Genomic DNA, 17,500 nt, shown 5'->3' with positions numbered 1-17,500 from the left:
TACATTGCCGCTGTCGGTGTGGGTTGTACCCCGCAACCAAAGTGTTGCTGCTAAACCTCTTGACCAAGTGCTAATCAGAAAGATGCGATTTGGTGAGAAAAATAGTCGTCTTCAGTCAAAGGCTATAAAATTTGATCCAAGATCACCAAATCAGCAAACAAGAGAGAAAAACAGTCAAAATTGTCCCCCTGTCAGCTCTTTTTTTTGTTCCATGACATGAAGTCAAACTGTGTAGAGGAGTCAGACTCTGAAGAGACAAACGAGGCACAAGAGTCTCTGCCTTTTACAGACAGTTACGATATTGCTACTGAGCACTTGAAATCTATGATTGATTCCTATGTTTCCGGCTTAACAATCACCCAAGAAGAGATAGATGAAACAGAGAGAACAACTCGAGGACAAAACATAAACAATCTTTGGTTTGAAAAAAGAAAATCTCTTTTGGCAACTTTAAACTTTGGAAAAGCAGCTAAGAACAAGGTGGAACCTTCAAATAAGTTGAAATCAATCCTTTACTCGAATTTTACAACAGATGCTACTCAATATGACATGGAAAGTGAATTAAAGGCAGTGCACCTTTATATCCGCAAGGAAATGAAAAAGGATGGCATTGATGTTACTGTTGAGGAATTTGGGCTACTGGTGTCCAAGGACAAGCCATACCTGGGGGCAAGCCTAGACAGGATTGTAACCATTAAGGATACACACGAAAATGGGGAATGGAAGTTAAATCCCCTTTAAGAAAAGCAGGCATGACTATCGAAGAAGCCTGCCAAAATAAACCTTTTTTCTAGAGAAATTTGCCGATGTAACTGTAAGGTTAAAACGAAATCATGATTATTATGTACAAATTTAAGGGGAGCTCTACTGTTCTAACTTGAATCTTAAAGGCATAATTCTTATAGTATACTTTGGACAGAGTAGACCACTATTTGTGGAGAAAATTTACTTGGACAACTCTTGGATCAGTGACTCCCTGCCAAAGATAGATTTCTTTTGCGGACGCGCTCTTTTCCCTGAGCTCATTACCAGATGAGTGCAGCGGGGTAAGATTCTGTACCTGCATGGAGGTTGGTTGCCATATGGCCAATATTGCTGCACAAGTATCGGTTTGAAAATGCAATTTCAAAGGCAATTGTAAACAATTATTGTGTAGTAAATATACTACTATTGTGTAGTAAATATACATCATTTATTACTACAGGCATTACTTTTCCTTTCATGTAACAGTGCTAAGAATGTATCCATAAGAAACTTGATGACACAAGCAAATAACCTTGCGGGATGAATTTGCACTTCTACTGAGTAAAGTTTGAAATGACAATACTTGAAATGTCAGCTGGGTGTTAAATTAGTTACAGTTAAAAACTTATAAAACTAAGACTTAATTTCTCATGGGTATATAGTGTTGGGAGAGTACCAATACTCCTTACCACTTAAAATAACAGAACCCCGAGTTAAGCAACAGTAGCTAAGAGCCACTCAGGAGAGAGACTAAGGCCCGTTTCAAACGCCGTGCTAAAGTCGTGCCGAACTAAATTCAATTTGGCTTGACTGTAGCACGACATTGGCACGACTTGGTTTCAAAAGTCGAGCCATAGTCGAGCTTAATTCACTTTACTAGGCCCTTTACTGGGCGTTTACAAAAGGGACAATATTACGAACCAGCGGTATAACGGATAAATCCAAAATGGCGGACTGTGTTCCTGATGGAGAATTTGATGAACGTTTGCGTACTTTTATGTTTTTTAAACAAGCCCAGGCTGCAAGGAGAGCGAGGCGACAATTGCAGCAGGCACTATTAACCCATGCCATTGCTAGAAGAAGAAGATTAGTGATCCTGATGTGCTGTTTGATCACTATCTTGCTGATATCTTCAGAAGCAAGTGTATTACGATCATGTCGTCGACTACACAGAAATTTAGAATGGTGGTAAGAAGACCTTTAGAATTTCAAGAGCTACATTCCACTACATTCTGAACAAAATCAGTTGTGATTTACAACGACCAATCGTTGCAGAAATTCCGATTTCTCCTGAGTGTAGGCTAGGTATCTGCCTATTCCATCTCGGGAGAGGAGATCTTATACCATCTCAGAAATGACTGGCTTTGGACTATCCACTGTCTCAACAATCGTGCAGGACGTTTGTGAGGCAATCATGAAAAATCTTTGGGCTGAGTGTGTCACCCATCATTTTCCAAAGGATGAGGCTGAGTTCAAAGAGAAAATGCTGGATTTTGAGGAACTGTGGCAATTCCCATGCTGTTGGGGTTTGTGTAGATGGCTGCCACATACCGATTAAGTGCCCTAAAGGTGGAGCAGAGGCCAGGAAGGAGTATTATAATTTTGAAAACTGATATTCTATTGTTTTAATGGCACTAGTAAAGGCAAAGTACCGTTTTATGTGGGGAAGTTGTGGTTTCCCAGGAAATTCTCACGACTTGGGAAAAAGTGCAACAAGCAACAGTAATTCCAAATATTGGGAAAATTATTGATGGAGTATGTGTATCTCCAGTTATAGTGGGGGACTCAGCATTTCAGTTTTCGACATGTAGATGGCTGCCACATACCGATTAAGTGCCCTAAAGGTGGAGCAGAGGCCATGAAGGAGTATTATAATTTTGAAAACTGATATTCTATTGTTTTAATGGCACTAGTAAATGCAAAGTACCGTTTTATGTGGGGAAGTTGTGGTTTCCCAGGAAATTCTCACGACTTGGGAAAAAGTGCAACAAGCAACAGTAATTCCAAATATTGGGAAAATTATTGATGGAGTATGTGTATCTCCAGTTATAGTGGGGGACTCAGCATTTCAGTTTTCGACATGGTTAATGAAACTATATACAAATGCAATCCTTTCCCAAGAACAAAGGTATTTTAATTATCGTTTAAGTAGGGCTAGAATGGTAACTGAGGGTGCCTATGGGCAGCTGAAGGGTTGATGGAGGATCCTGTTAAGAAAGTGTGAAAATAGCCGGGAGTATTTGAAAACAATGAGACTTGCATGTATGGTGCTCCATAATATTTGTCTGGATTTAGGAGACACCATTTCACGTAAGCTGAATGTAACCCTTGATCCAACCACAGGAGAAAGAAGGGACAGAGATACCATTAGGGCTCTGTTGTGTATGTGTCAGTGTCCTCCACTAAGAGACACCAATCATCAAGCTGATTTGATAGGAAAGAAACTAACTAAGAAATGCTGGGATGAAAAACAAGGACATGGAGTTTGTTGATGTATTTTTCCAGTAGTGAGCCGCATATTTTTCAGATATGTTTATATTGTCTATAAAAGCATGTTACCAAAATTCAACTATTGTGTTAAATTTAAAAATTATTGGTATCTGTATGGGTCTGTACCAGAGTGCGAATTACAAATGAAAAAAATGAGATGGAAGGTAAAGCTGCTTACTATAATTTACAAAAATTCTAAAAGAATCTCTGTACGGTGGTCAATTTACATCATCAACTCTGTTGATAAAACCAAATTTTTGTATACTACTTCCCCACCGACGCAGCACCACAGTTTCTTTAGAAACTACCCCTTCATTCATTTACTATAATTTAGTTCCTTTTTTATGGTTTTAGTAGTTTTTGCGTGGTACAAAAAGGTTTTCAAGGGTTTCCACCAACAACAATGATAACATGTTTACAATTACATTTTAATTCGTTTTTAATCATATCAAAAGTCAACATTTGGATAGGATATAATTATCTATGGGTAGCTACAATAGTAGAGCAAACAAACAGTAAATCTGTGTAATGAGCTGTTTAACCTCATACAAAGATGTGTTTCACTACTTTCACCTATTTCCATAATAAACAATATTTTGTTAAGTTTTTCTAAAGTTTCCTTTTTTAATTTTAAAACACAACGGAAAGTAATTATTAGTAATGAAAATTATATACAATCAAATTAACAATGGACCAAGTTGATATCCCTCAATGTTGTTCCACTTCAGATAGATTCAAGGTTAATTGTTTTTAAGGTAATAAAATGTACAATTTCAATTTAACCAGGGCAAAGAAAAACAATGCTCAAGGTTGTAGTCTAGACATGTAAATTAGAACACCTTGTTAACCTACTTTGGTCCACACTCCACATTAACAGCGTTCAGTGAAAAGTAGACAATTTGTTAACATAAGTCAATGTATGCTGTTTTGTAGCAATGTTTTATTTTCAAACTATATTTTTCTTTAAAGGTCTATTATCAACTCCAGGGAGGGGTTGGAAAGACTACTCAGACAAAAAAAAAACTGGATGTTGATGAGCACTAACAGCTAAAGCCATTACACCTATCCTCGAAAACCTCACCTGTACCCTAAGAAATACTGTGCATTACACATCATCAATTTGTTTAGTCTGACCAAGTTTCGGGCTGTGCAAGCATGGCAGAGGGGGGCTGAATAAAGATCTCTGTACAGTCCAAAATTATTCTAGTTGCAAACTTGTCAAATTCGTCTGGCATGTTTTTGCGTACCAACTCTTGTGATGGAAAAGGGAAAAGGTCTGAGTTCAAAGTACAACAAATTGATCCAGGTTATACATATTTTGGACACAAGGCTTGTACTAACACCAAACCTGTCTGCAAGGTCCTGGACAAATAATCCAGCCTTCAGTCGCATCAATACTAAAAGAAATCATCAAGAAATGTTAATTTCCTGGAAGGTCCAGGCTTATTTTTATTTTCATCCTCTCGATGAGGCTGCCTCTCTCTCACTAAGTGTTCTCCTTTCCAGTACTCCATTTTCGCCAATTTTGGCTCAAGATACTTGAAAAAACTTATCATTGCTTCATAGCAAGGAAACCCAGTGTAAAATAGGATGCCTGAATTATCAGCCTTTATTTTGTCGAAGGAAAATTGGCGCCCCAGCAAAATCTCATTCTCTTTTTCCATCTCTGCCAACTTTTCTTCACGATCAGCTAACTTAAGTTCCAGTGATGTAATCTGCCTCTGTAGTTGTTCAACAAGATTAGCTTTGGAGGCTTTGGTTGGATCCAGATCGTTACCAAATGAATTTGAACATTGACTGCTGCTGACTGTGGAAACTTTCAGGTGGTGCTGGTATGATTATTGAGTCTTCAGTGACTCCATTACATCCATTTCCTGAGTTAAAGCTAATTTATTTTGGGTTCGCTTTGGAGGAGCCTTTCGAGACTTTTTTGGCACGCTCCATGAAAACTGGGATGGCTCAGCACCTTAAAACAAAAATGCAATAAAAAGTCAAAATAATTACAAGACCACGATAAATGAACATGTCGTGGTGCTAATGGTCGTTTTGATAAAGTTATGTAAAAAAAAGATATATAATTATAATCTCTTGGCACTCTGTCTCCACGTGTTTTGATGCAAATGCTTGTGTAAGCGTAGTAACCAATGATGTATGCTTGAAGGAAGATTAACTTGTGAACGGTTATGCCAATGTTATTGTCCTACATGCTACAGAGAATCAAAACTCTTAAAAAAGAAAATCTTCCTCCAGCATTTTTTGAACCCCTTTATAATTTAGTCAAGTACACCTGAGTGTTACGACCAAAGACTGGGACCTTCCCACCGTATATGTAATCAGCGCATCAAATGGTCAACAAAAGCTGAGTAGAATTATAGGATTATCAATATGATTTCTTCATTGTTCATTTGTGTGTAAAGTCCTAATACTCGAGTAGTTTTTTTGTCCTCCTGTAATGTGTTGTATAAATAAAATAGTAAAAAACCAAAGAAACGTTCCAGACTGGGACCTACATTTACCTTCCATATATGGCTGTGCAATCAAATCCAAAATGGCGTTGGTCAACAATGACAATTCGAATGCATTTGCTGACTTTACTGGTGCGTTGGACATCCAATTTATGACAGTTCCAGAGGTTAACACCAGGACTTGGCATGAGTTGTATTAATAACTCGTGATAAGACAGCTTAAATGTTTGTCTAAGTGGAGAGAAAGTGCAGCTTCTGCAAGTACTGGAGCAGAAATTACAAAAAACGAAAGAAACAAAACAAGGGAAACTCCAAATAAAGACTAATCCCAAGTGACCAAAAGCACAATGCTTTCCGGTGCCTGTAGAAAGACCCGATAAAGGACTTGATGCAAGAAGAAAAGTGAACTTGTAAGCATCGAAGTTAACTTTGAAGTGTAATCTTACTTCGTCAGGAAATGTCAAAGAGACAAAAAAATCTTACTCATGCACAAACGAATCACAGCTCCCTTGCATTCCTGGAGCATCTTAACAGGCACTCTGTTTCTCTTTCCATACAGCCATCTGTGGCAAGACCTGTTATCTTTACTCTTCTCTAGCCTTACTGATGCAATCGGTTTTACTAACACACTTTTGATCGAATCTGCATTGGCAGAATTATACTATTCTAGTACATTATCGATTTCAAGGAGTTTGACATCTGCTTTCCCAGAATCTTGGTCAACATACTGCAGTTTCGATGCATTTCTTTTGAGATGTCGCATACTTCATCACAAAGTATGCTGAAGAAATTAGCATTGCCTACTTCTGAAGAACTTGCTCTCTTACTGTTTCTCCAAGAAGGCGAAACATGGAACCTCTAGAGTTGTGGTCGAATTGCTCGATATCAGGCAGCTTAAGTAATTTTATCAATTAAATAGGTCTATCAAATTTGCAGTTGGGAAGTTCCTCCTTAGCAATCCAGTACATGCTCAAAAAGACGTCATCATAGAGCTTGTCTTTGGTCTGCTCTCACCTGTCAATCTGTTTCTGAGAAGTAGACTCTCTGCTTATTGGTTCAGCCTCAAAAACATGTTGAGCTGAACAAGCATGTTCTTCAAGAGTTTTGCGTTTGTATTTGACTGAAGCATCCACATCGAACTTCTTGGCCATATTCAAGGGATTGGCGGCATTGTGCTTTCGACAAAGTACGCAATACATTCCTTTTCCTTCCTCTAACGCAAACCAGCATATTGCAGTCACTATTAATTAGCATCATAATTAGAGACGTCAACAGTCATGGTAGCTTAGTTCAAGACTTCATTTTGCCTTCAAAATACAGCTGGGTACCAGGTGAAAACCGCAATCTGAACATCCATTGTTTATCTATTATGTCTTACTTTTGTACACAGACAGCAAATTTGCATTTTCTAATGACTTCATTTCAATAGGACGTATTATGTATCAAATCGCACGACCATAGCTTCTTTGAGGTGATCCCCTGGTTTTGCATTGCACAACGCTACTACGCATAATTTCTTGCGTCATTGGCATGCTTCAATTTCCCCTTCAGATCCGAAGTGTCATCACATACAACATAAGACCTCTCACGGCCAAGTGCCTCCAGAATTTAGCCGAATTTCTCCCACTTCCAAAGGTCGCTCGCCTCCCAGCCTTGGGCTTGTGAAAAGTTGCTAATTTTGCTAGCATTGTGCCAAAAATTATCGCATTTACATGGCTCTGCAACCTCAAAATTGTGCTCGAGTTTTTGCAAAATCAGTTAACCAATCAAAATGGTCAAATTTTTAATTATTTCTCTGTTGGGGAAATCTGAGCTTTTTGATTGGTTGTAGGGAGTGTCCAGGGTTAAGCATGTTGTTCTGGGAAACGTTCTCCACTTGCAGAGGATGAACGACCCAACTGTTCTTTTGTGGATCATCCCAGAGGGTGACAGCAAAATTCTAAGTGCACATTGCCAAGGTTGTATGGCTGGCCAAGGAGACAGCTGTTCGCACATTGCTAGCGTACTGTTTTATGTTGAAACTTTTAACAGATTTAGAGGACAGCTGGGGTGTACCAATGAAAACTGTGCCTGGATTGCACCAACTTACAACAAAGACATACCATTTGCTGAAGTGCAAGATATCACCTTTAGGTCTTGATGCGAAAACTAGATGAGAAAGTAGAAAACCTCAACGAAAATGCTTCAGTTTTAGTCTCAGAAAATTTGAAAAAAGGAAATTCTAGCTCCCAGCGAGGCCAAGTTAAACTCCTTCTATAAAAAGCTGAGCACATGTACGAGCAAGCCAGTTGCACTTAGCTTAATCTATCCTTACTCTGCGACCTTTGTTGCAAAGAACAAAACTGTTAAAACTGTCCCACATCTCTTTGCCAAGAAGTATTTGAACATGCAATACAGTAAACTGCTGGAGGCCTGTGCAGAAGTAAACATTGAAATAACTACTGAACAAGCAAAACTTGTTGATGACACCAGAAAGCGATGAAGTTGAAGTACTTATTTTCTACATTGTGCAGGAAGAATCATGGCTTCCATAAGTAAGCAAGTATGTCAAACCAACCAAGCTCAGCCCTCCCATTCCTTAATTAAAACAATCTGCTATCCCGAAATTTTCAAGTTTAGCAATGCTGCTTCTGAACATGGCTGCAAGCATGAAAAAGAAGCCCTTGCTACATATGTTTTAACAATGAAGGCGAGCCATGTGAATCAGCAGTATCCATGGCTGCATGCCACATCACATTTTCTCTGCAGCTCTGATTGTTGTGGTGAGGGGTGTGGGGAGATTAAATGTCGCTACTGCTTAAAGGAATTGGATTTTCAAGAATACTTGACTGAGCAAAGATCGTGTTTGAATATGACAATCAAGGAAGACCATCAATGTTATTACCAAGTGCAACAGCAACTCTTTACAACTGGGAAGAAGTACAATGACCTCATTGTTTGTAGCGTAAAGGACAACATCAACTGTTTGTGTCTAAGGGTATTTAGTCCCTGACCAAGATTACTGGGACACTGTGGTTCCTAAACTTACCAATTTTCGGACATTTGGCTTGTTGCCTGAAATTCTAGGGCACTGGTACACACAGAAACGTGACCTCACCCTAAAATAGGTTGATCCTGAAGCAGTATGTTTTTGCAGGAGTGAAACAGGGGAGGCTGTTGTTGATTGCTCCAGTACAGCATGCCCTATTTCATCATACCACTTTTCCTGCCTCAAACTCACAGCAGTACCAAACAAATGGCTGTGCCATTTGACTTGGGTTTGTGCAGACTGCAGTGCGGGAAACCTTAATTCAAATGCTAAGGTTAAAAAAACAAATATTAACAATGCTAATGCATCTAAAACTGTGAGTTCACCAAAAAGTGGAAATTTGAGCAACTATCACTACAAGCTAATTACTAGTAATAGCTATCGCTAAGTGCCAACGAGATAGACAATATAATACATAGTTTGCAGATTTGTATCAGAGTGCTATTTTTGGAACCTGATCTATATCCAACAAAGAGAATCAGACCTTTTCACTGAACACACCACATTTTATTTGTCCTACATTAACTCACATGGTGCGATGCAAATTATAGTTAATTACATGACACCAAAATGTGATGTCGTTATAAACCGCAAGATGGACACAAATGTATACTTCAACTTCCCCTTTTAAAAAAATGATCACCATTATTTGAAATTTAAACATTATAACAACAACAAAAGCCATGCCAAAATTTTGTCTTAATCCACCAATGTTTAAATGTCATTTGATTAATAATCATTTGTCAAATCCTAATTTCTCTGGCCTGTGAACCGATCTTCGGAAGTGAGTGTGGTAACCATCACTGGAACCTGATGAGAGTGGCTCTTCTTACTTTTTTGTAGTGGTGTCAGGTGGATCATGTACTTCTTGTATTGGCTGCTTAATAGATTTTAGCCTGCAAGCAGGCTCTCAGAAGGACTGGGGTTAAGGATAGAATGAGAGCCTGCCTGCATGACTTTGAATTTTGAATGTTGCGTCCAAATAACTTGGTGATGTCCGCACCGACAAGCTCTGACGATGAGAAAGCCACTTTGCTTCGCAGAGATCAGTTGGTCAGAAAAGCATATGAGAAAATCATAGAAGGTTGCAATTTTCCTGTAACTTTACATAATGAAAGGTTGAGCAAAGCGATACAATGGCTTCTCTGCTGGAAGGAAAGGAAGTTCTAGTTCTTATCCACAAGATTTGCGAAAAGTCTTATTTTCCGAGTGTTTCTTTGTAGTGGCCAAAATTCAATGTGACCGACATCAGATCACCCTGGTGGTGGTGGTGGTGGTGGTGGTGGTAGTAGTAGTAGGAGTAGGAGTAGGAGTAGGAGTAGGAGTAGGAGTAGGAGTAGGAGTAGGAGTAGGAGTAGGAGGAGTAGTAGGAGGAGTAGTAGCAGTAATAATAATAATAATAATAATGGATGTGTTGGGAGGTTAGGGTGAGGAAGTCGAGAGAGACATCATTGGTATCGTTGGGGATAACGCATGAAAGGTTCTAAAGAAGATGCAGAGGAGCATCATTTCCAGGTCATTGAATATTACCAGGACATTTAAAGTTTTGAATTGATGAACTATGACTGAATTGAATGTAATTGTAGAAATATAGGAATTCTAATATCTGTGTAATATTATAGGATTTTTATTTGTTTCTTCTTATGTTAAAGGTTTTTTATTTTATTTTATTTTATTTTTATTTATACCGGTATATATATTATATATTTTTTCTATTTCTTAAAGTGGATATAGTTTCTTTGTACCTCCTGGACTCATAGGCTATGCTTCGTGCCCTATGATGTCATTCTTAATAGTGCATAGAGATGTTAATAAACTGTCATAATAACCAGTCTTTATTTCATCAAAAGATAAGACTACATATCTTATGTTACAATAATTCCGAAGATAAAAACTATGATAAAAATATCTACTTATATATAAATATTAAAAAAGGATGTCACTGCAATTAAGAGAGCTTAAAAATCAACCTATTTACAAAGGTGTTCATAAAATGCTCTGTATTAATTTTCGGGCATGCGCAGCCTTTTTTCCTAAGATTATGTACATAAGTGTTCTGGACAGGAATGATATCTTTCAGAAGGTGGCAATCCATTGATATTGATTTCTTTAAATGATTTGGTCTTGTTTATTTGAAAGGTTCTTGATAAAAACTGGAAATAAAATGAAACAGCGTTTATGGCATCGGTCTAGAAAATTGTTTATAACTGCAAGATCGGACTCCGATGCCCCATAGACTAAAAGTTCATCGCTAAAATTAGGTAAAACAATAGATATAAAAGGGTGATACATCTCTGCCTGAGAGTAGTGTTCCTTTCATAGTGTTTGTGGAACATGTAAACACTTGTTTGCTTTGACAAGCTTGGTTCTTACATGCTCATTAAATTTCCCGTCACTCTTTCGAGTTACTCCTAGTAAAACGAAGCTATTTCATTGAGGAATGTTGTTAATTGGAGAGTAGAGTTCATTGTCATTTTTCTTTCTAACAACCAACTCTTTACATTTACAAGGGTTGCAGACCATTTTACTGTCTTTACACCAGGTTAAGAACTGTCCTGCTAAGTTGGCAGACGAGTCGCGGTTCCTAGTGATAGGCGAAACTATAGTGGAATCATCTGCATATTTAAAAAGAACAGGGCAACCATTAAAATAAATCTCCAAGTCATTCAAAAGCATATTAAAAACATATGGTATGCTTACACTACCTTGTGTGGTTCCTCTATTGACAGATTTCCAATGTCCTAAAAAGTTATAGCTAACAACAGGTTGTTGTCTTGCATAGAGGAAACTCTGATACCACATTTTAGGCATTTTAACACTAACAATAAAAAATTCTCTGTAACAGTAAATTTTATCCAGAAGGAAATAAAAACGGCTCCAAAAAGGGCAATGTTATTTTGTTCAGTATATCAAGACGTTTTCGGCCACTTCCGACGATTTCTGATCATTTGGGAAGATTTCTGAAGATTCTCGAAGATAGCCGAAGACTACCAAAGTTGTCTGAAGACTACCGAAGTTGTCCAAGGAGAATTCCGACAATTTTTCACTATATTTTCGTTGTAATACTCACATGCCTCTTACATGTGAAAGATGCATGTTTACAGTGTAAAGGTACAAGTTTGTTCTTCACTCTTTTTCATTCACCATATATAAAACAGAATCTTTTTCATTTAAATTGGATACAATGCTCAACAAATATGCCAGATTAATAAAATTCCTTCCTTGTCAAAAGGTCATGGATATATGCCATACCTGATTGTCCAGAAGTTCCTACCGATCAAGGCAAAACTGATCGTAGATGGCACGACTAGGTCTGCTGAATGTTATGTCAGGTGGGGTATCATCCTCTACATTGGTGTCGTATTCATCCTCTTGCACAGGTAGATCAGTCATATCACCAACAGCCACATTTACAACCTCGCTATTGGCCACAAATGTGATTCAGGTCACGACACGATCGCGATCTGCAGCTGGGGGCACACATGTATTTTGCTGGATTGCTTCTCTATTTTCTGTCACTGAATCGTCTTGAGCATCCTCTTGGACGAAGGTTGACTGGAATAAACTGCTGGCGGTAGAGTTCCTACTTTGTCTTTCGTGGTTTTGTTGTGAACAGTTTTTGCCTGGCGGGACGATATCTGTCAACCAACTCCTTCATAGCCGTTTCAATCTGGGGCTGGAGGAGGTTTCATCCCCTTTAAATCTTCCAACTCCAAACTGGATATTGAAACCGGATGGTAGGATTTCTCGTGTGTGAAGTATTTGGCACCCCACTTCGTTGTTCTTTTTAAAGATTCCTTTGAAATTGTGCCAAAGTCTTGGGTATACTGCAGAGCGGTGAAAGTCTCGTTTTTGAAGTGAGAGACTGAATGAAGGTTCTCAACCCGAGTTGTTAGTAACGTTTGTAGGTCAATGTCACCAAGATAGTCCTCATTTATTATCTTTACGTTATCTTGCAGCCGTCGCATCCCTTGTTCTAGGAGTTCAAACGATACCTGTGGTTTTTTTAGACAGTTCCTTTCGGGCCATCTGTTGTTGCCATTTCTTTCATATTGTAGTACTGTTTTACTTCAGCAACTGTGTTACTAATATATTCATTCACAGATGAAACATTGTTCACAGCATCTTGAAGAGTTAATTCCACAGCAGTCATCGTTTGAGCACCAATTCCAAAACTGTCGTAGAGACATCCGAGGGTGCGAAGGAAGGACACTGTGCCACTAAGTCCTGAAATTAATTTGATTGTTCCAGCAGCTATGTCCGAAACAAAAATAGTCTTCTAAGTCTTTCTCGCATTTCCGTTAACTAAGTTAGAGTTCATTGAAATATTTCATAAAATCAACAAGTCTGTATTATCTATTTTTCCACTGCTGTAAGATCTTGTAAGGTAAGATTCTGGGGTTTCCTAGGACTACCATGATTCATTCTGTATACAACAGCTTCCCCTCACGCCGCAGGTTAGCCATGACTGGAAGGTAGCGCCGAAGTCTTGTTCTGCAGTAACTCTTTTACTGAGCCAGCATGTTAACGGATAACACAATCATGCTCTCGATGGTCCACGATTGACATTGTTAACTTAATATTGTTTATGCAATTGATAACCCTTTAAACTAAAGGCTTTTTATATGCTATCATTTGGATCAAGTAAACAATAAAAATAACTTGATTGGTTAACAATTAACACATCTGATTGGCCCAATTTGATTAATGTTGTCATTGGTTAAAGGCTGATTAGAAAAGTGAATTAACTCATTTCATCATGCATCATCACGAGCTTCTTACTTTGATCCAAAGCTGCCATGCAATTTTAACGTTTCTTGTGAATCGTGGCTTGCTGGCTGCTAGGCGTAGGTGCTCTTGTGGAAACCAAATGGGTTTACGAGATAATAACTCAGATGAGGGCTATCACTGGGAATGTCCAGTGAACCAGTGCAGAAAATGAAGGTCGATCAGAGCTAGTTCTTTTTTTGAGGATTCCAAAATCCCACTTTCGGACTGGCTGTATATCATCTTCTTGTGGTCGATTGAGGAGTCCAACAAGAAAGTATCGCTACTAACCATGTTTTCGCTCCATACGGTCATCACCACACTTCAGAGACTCCGCGACATCTGCTCCCTGAAAATTCTACACGCCAACGTTAAACTGGGTGGCAGAGGAAAGACGGTAGGTACAAATCTATGTTTGGCCACAAACTTAAGTACAACCGCAGGCGGATCAGTGGAGGCACATGGGTTTTCAGCATGGTCGAAAGAGGCACTGGCCGAGCTCTAGCGTTTCGAGTACCAACAGAATGAGAGAAACCTTTGTGGCTGGTCTGGTACAGCAATTTGTCATTATCTGGGACAAGTTTTCTCTGTACTTCAACCTGAACAGTCTCAGCTGCATCCATGTCATGGTTAACAATTCAGAGAACTTTGTTGACCCTTTCACAGGTGCCCACTCGAACACGATAGAAGGAGTATGGAGTCAAATCAAGAAAAAGTTGAAGGCCATGAGCGGGACACTAAAAAGCAAACTTCCAAGTTACCTCGACGAATTCAACTGGTGGAAATGTTACCCTGGTGATCCCTGCGACAACTTACTCGCTGACATTTTTTTCTCTAAATGTATTTCCCTTAGATTAGTTAGATTTATTTATTTCATTATTTCATGATTTATCCTCTTGTCTATTCTATTAGTTGTGTGTGTGTTACAACCCAGAAAATGCAAGCAATAATTTATTGAAACTACTCAGCTCGTTTAGTTTAACTATTCTGAGTGGTTTTTTGCCTGATCAAATTAATTTACTCTGTTATATAAACGTTTTCTAATTTGGCAAATAAATAGATGGTTGTTGTTTTGTTGTTGTACAAATGAGACCTGGCAAGCTATTCCTAATAGTTATTTTAACAAATATGGAGGATTACCATTCCTATTGAAATGCAATTATGACTCTAAGCACTTTGACAAGAAATTGTCTCTTTTTTATAGTGAGTATTTCAAGGAATTATGCAGTGGCTATACTGATGTTTGCAATAGGGAGTTTATTCTTTGGAACTATAAAGAAATTACAATAGAGCGCAATCTATTGTTTGGAGATATTTGTTTGAGAAAGGAATTTATTTCGTACAGGATTTATTAAACAAAGACGGTAAGTTCTTATCTTTGGAAAATATGCAAAGGAAAGATAATGTGCAACTAAATTACTTAAAATATTTCCAACTTATGGCTGCAATTCCAAATTATTTGAAGAGAAAAGCACAGGCAACTGCTGTGACAAACAGAAATAAATTTGAGGAATGGGATATTTTTCATCTGTCTAAAAACAAAGCTATTTCTTTAACTAAATGTAAATGTAAAGACTATTACAAATTAGTTCAGGAGAAGATTAGGATAGAGCCTACCGCTGTTAAAAGATGGTGTAGACGTTTTCCGAACTTTGATTCTAGTTGGAAGCAGATCTTGCACTAAATTTACAAAACGACGAGTGACAAAAAGCTAAGAGAATTTGGTTATAAGGCTTTCCACAGAATTTTAGTCACTAATAAGGAGCTCAAGCAATTTAAAATCAGAAATGATGACCTATGCTTTCAATGTAAAAATCCTGATTCATTAGAGCACATTTTTGGAGTGCCCTATGAGTGTTCAATTCTATCAAGAAATCTTATCGTGGTTGAATACTCCGAGTAGCACTCACATAAATTTATTGTTTGACGAAATTTTACTTCAGCATTATCCCCCTCGTGCTATCAGTAATGACCTCCGACATCAACTGGATCTGCTTATCTTACTAATAAAGAGATACATATATATTTGCAAAATTAACGTGAAAAATCTTAATAATTTACAATTTATAAATAAGATAAAAATGCGATGGAAAATTGAGAATTTAACTTAAGATAGTCAAGCACAAATATTGTTAACAAACCTCCTTGTGTGTTATTCTTTTTCATGTTCTGTTGAAATTATTGAATTGGTATTTGATTTAGTTATAATTAATCAAATAAATAACTAGTATTGTAAGTACCATAAGTAATTTATGTAATTAGCCGTAAGTGATATATTGTATTGCTATTAGTGTAAGTAAGCAGTATTGTAATGTATTGTATCATTCAGTATTGTAAGATCTATTGTCATTAAAAAATAAAAATAAAATAAAATAAAAAAATAATAAAAAAATTAAAAAAAACTCTCTCCATCGATGGAGGAACATAAATCGCTAATTTCTTTTTTCATTTATTCGCAGAATCACTTCTCAACCGATCGTTTTCTTGAGCTAAAATCTTCGTTTGTTTCTCCAGGCTATCCATCTTCACTTTCATTGTTTCAAAAGATGTATTGAAGAAGGTCATCGATTCTTCACAACCTTCAACTTTGCCTCCAAGATGGATGTCAAGATGGCCGTCAGTTTGGATTCTAAAATTTCATCCAAAGTAGATCTCAGAATCGCCTCCATTTTAGTTTTGTCTTGCTCCATCTTATCAGTTTACCATTCTGGTACAATAGGTAGTCAGGAAATAACGAAAAAAATTGACTATCAGAGTAAAATTAACAGTGCTAAGAATTACACGCCATGCTTGCATGACAACCGCTGACCATTTCACTCCGTTTGTCTAATTGTTCTTCCATGTGCCTTGACAGTGACAAAAAAATTTTGCCCTTATGTTAGAAACATGTAATCTGAATGAGTTCTCGTAAAAGTAAGGAGAAATATCACCAGCTTTTGTTTTCAGAAATTAGTTTAGAGCATGTGCAGGTAATTTTTTGGAGATCTTGTTTGAAGTTTGTCCTTTCTAGCCGATTCTGGTTCTAAGTCAAGCTGGCATGTTTCAATGAAATATACATCAAAATGGAAATGATCTTGTTTTAAGAGATAAAGTGGAATAAAGTACATCAATAAAACTCCTTGTTTGACCTTAAACCGACAAAGACGATCTGTCATCACAAGGTATAGTACGTTGATTCCTATTCGCTGGCTTTTGACAGTCGACTCTGAAATGGCTTCTTTCCTTTTCCGTTTGCTTGCTGAGGATTTGTTTGTTTTCTTTTAAAAGTCTTGCGAAGAAACTGACATAATTAAGCAATATCCGGGAAAACCAAAATGCGAACAATTCCAAAGCCTTTTATTTTCACTAATCCTAGAGCCAGTAAGAATAAACAACCCAGGAGCTCCGCTTTTAGGCTTGACTAAATCTATATATTAAACTGGTAAATCATAAGGTCAGAAGAGCTTAGCCAATAACCTATTCTTCGACAGACCTCAATACTTGGGAATATGCATGAGGGACCCTGTTACATGCTAAATTGTCTCCATGTTACAGTGATTGCATACAGTGTTCTGTTTAGTCAGGTGAAGAGAAATCAACATAATTCAGATTGTCCCTGTTTGCTCTAGAAAAAAGAAGCCCTACATGCATTTTGGAATATTTTGCCAGATGCACCCAACAGGCAAAGGTTTGGTTGAATCTGCGTCAATGGCCAGTGCTTAATGGAAAACTGCCTTCTGGAAGTGCTCCTCTTGAGATAAAGTAACCGATAAAAAAGTTCAATTTTGTTGTGTTAAGCAATAGAGGACGTTTTCTATGTTTACATAGCCTCATCTAACCACGAGGGCAGTTGGGAGAATTCTTGACAGGTATGTATAATTTATAATGTGCAATGATATTCACATGTAAAATACGGTGTACCTGTTTTTGGTAATAATAATAATAATAATAATAATATGATAACTTTTAGAACAACAAAGTTAGTCATTTATCTTATTACTTTCATTAAATTTGCTCAAACCAAGAA

At 37.6% G+C, this 17,500-nt stretch overlaps 1 long non-coding RNA gene and 4 pseudogenes across 3 annotated transcripts in view; 4 read left to right on the top strand and 1 right to left on the bottom strand.

Annotated features, from left to right (window-relative positions):
- LOC138048727 (uncharacterized) overlaps nucleotides 1-1,141 on the top strand; it is a 1,800-nt pseudogene extending 659 nt beyond the window's left edge.
- Nucleotides 1-16,600, top strand: part of LOC138051099 (uncharacterized) — a 79,672-nt gene extending 63,072 nt beyond the window's left edge. For all 3 annotated transcript variants that reach the window (XR_011132727.1, XR_011132728.1, XR_011132726.1), the window contains exons 5-6: nucleotides 14,699-14,858; nucleotides 16,009-16,600. This is a non-coding gene — a long non-coding RNA (uncharacterized lncRNA). The remainder of the gene's footprint in view (nucleotides 1-14,698; nucleotides 14,859-16,008) is intronic.
- Nucleotides 2,003-3,236, top strand: LOC138048718 (uncharacterized; annotated as a pseudogene).
- On the bottom strand, nucleotides 12,169-12,778 carry LOC138048712 (uncharacterized; annotated as a pseudogene).
- LOC138048704 (uncharacterized) lies at nucleotides 13,144-14,601 on the top strand (annotated as a pseudogene).
- Nucleotides 16,601-17,500: the final 900 nt, after the last annotated feature.

This window comes from Montipora capricornis, chromosome 1 (assembly GCF_036669925.1).
Source record: "Montipora capricornis isolate CH-2021 chromosome 1, ASM3666992v2, whole genome shotgun sequence".
In the NCBI taxonomy this organism is placed as follows: Eukaryota; Metazoa; Cnidaria; class Anthozoa; order Scleractinia; family Acroporidae; genus Montipora; species Montipora capricornis.
This window is presented reverse-complemented; position numbering and strand designations above follow the sequence as displayed.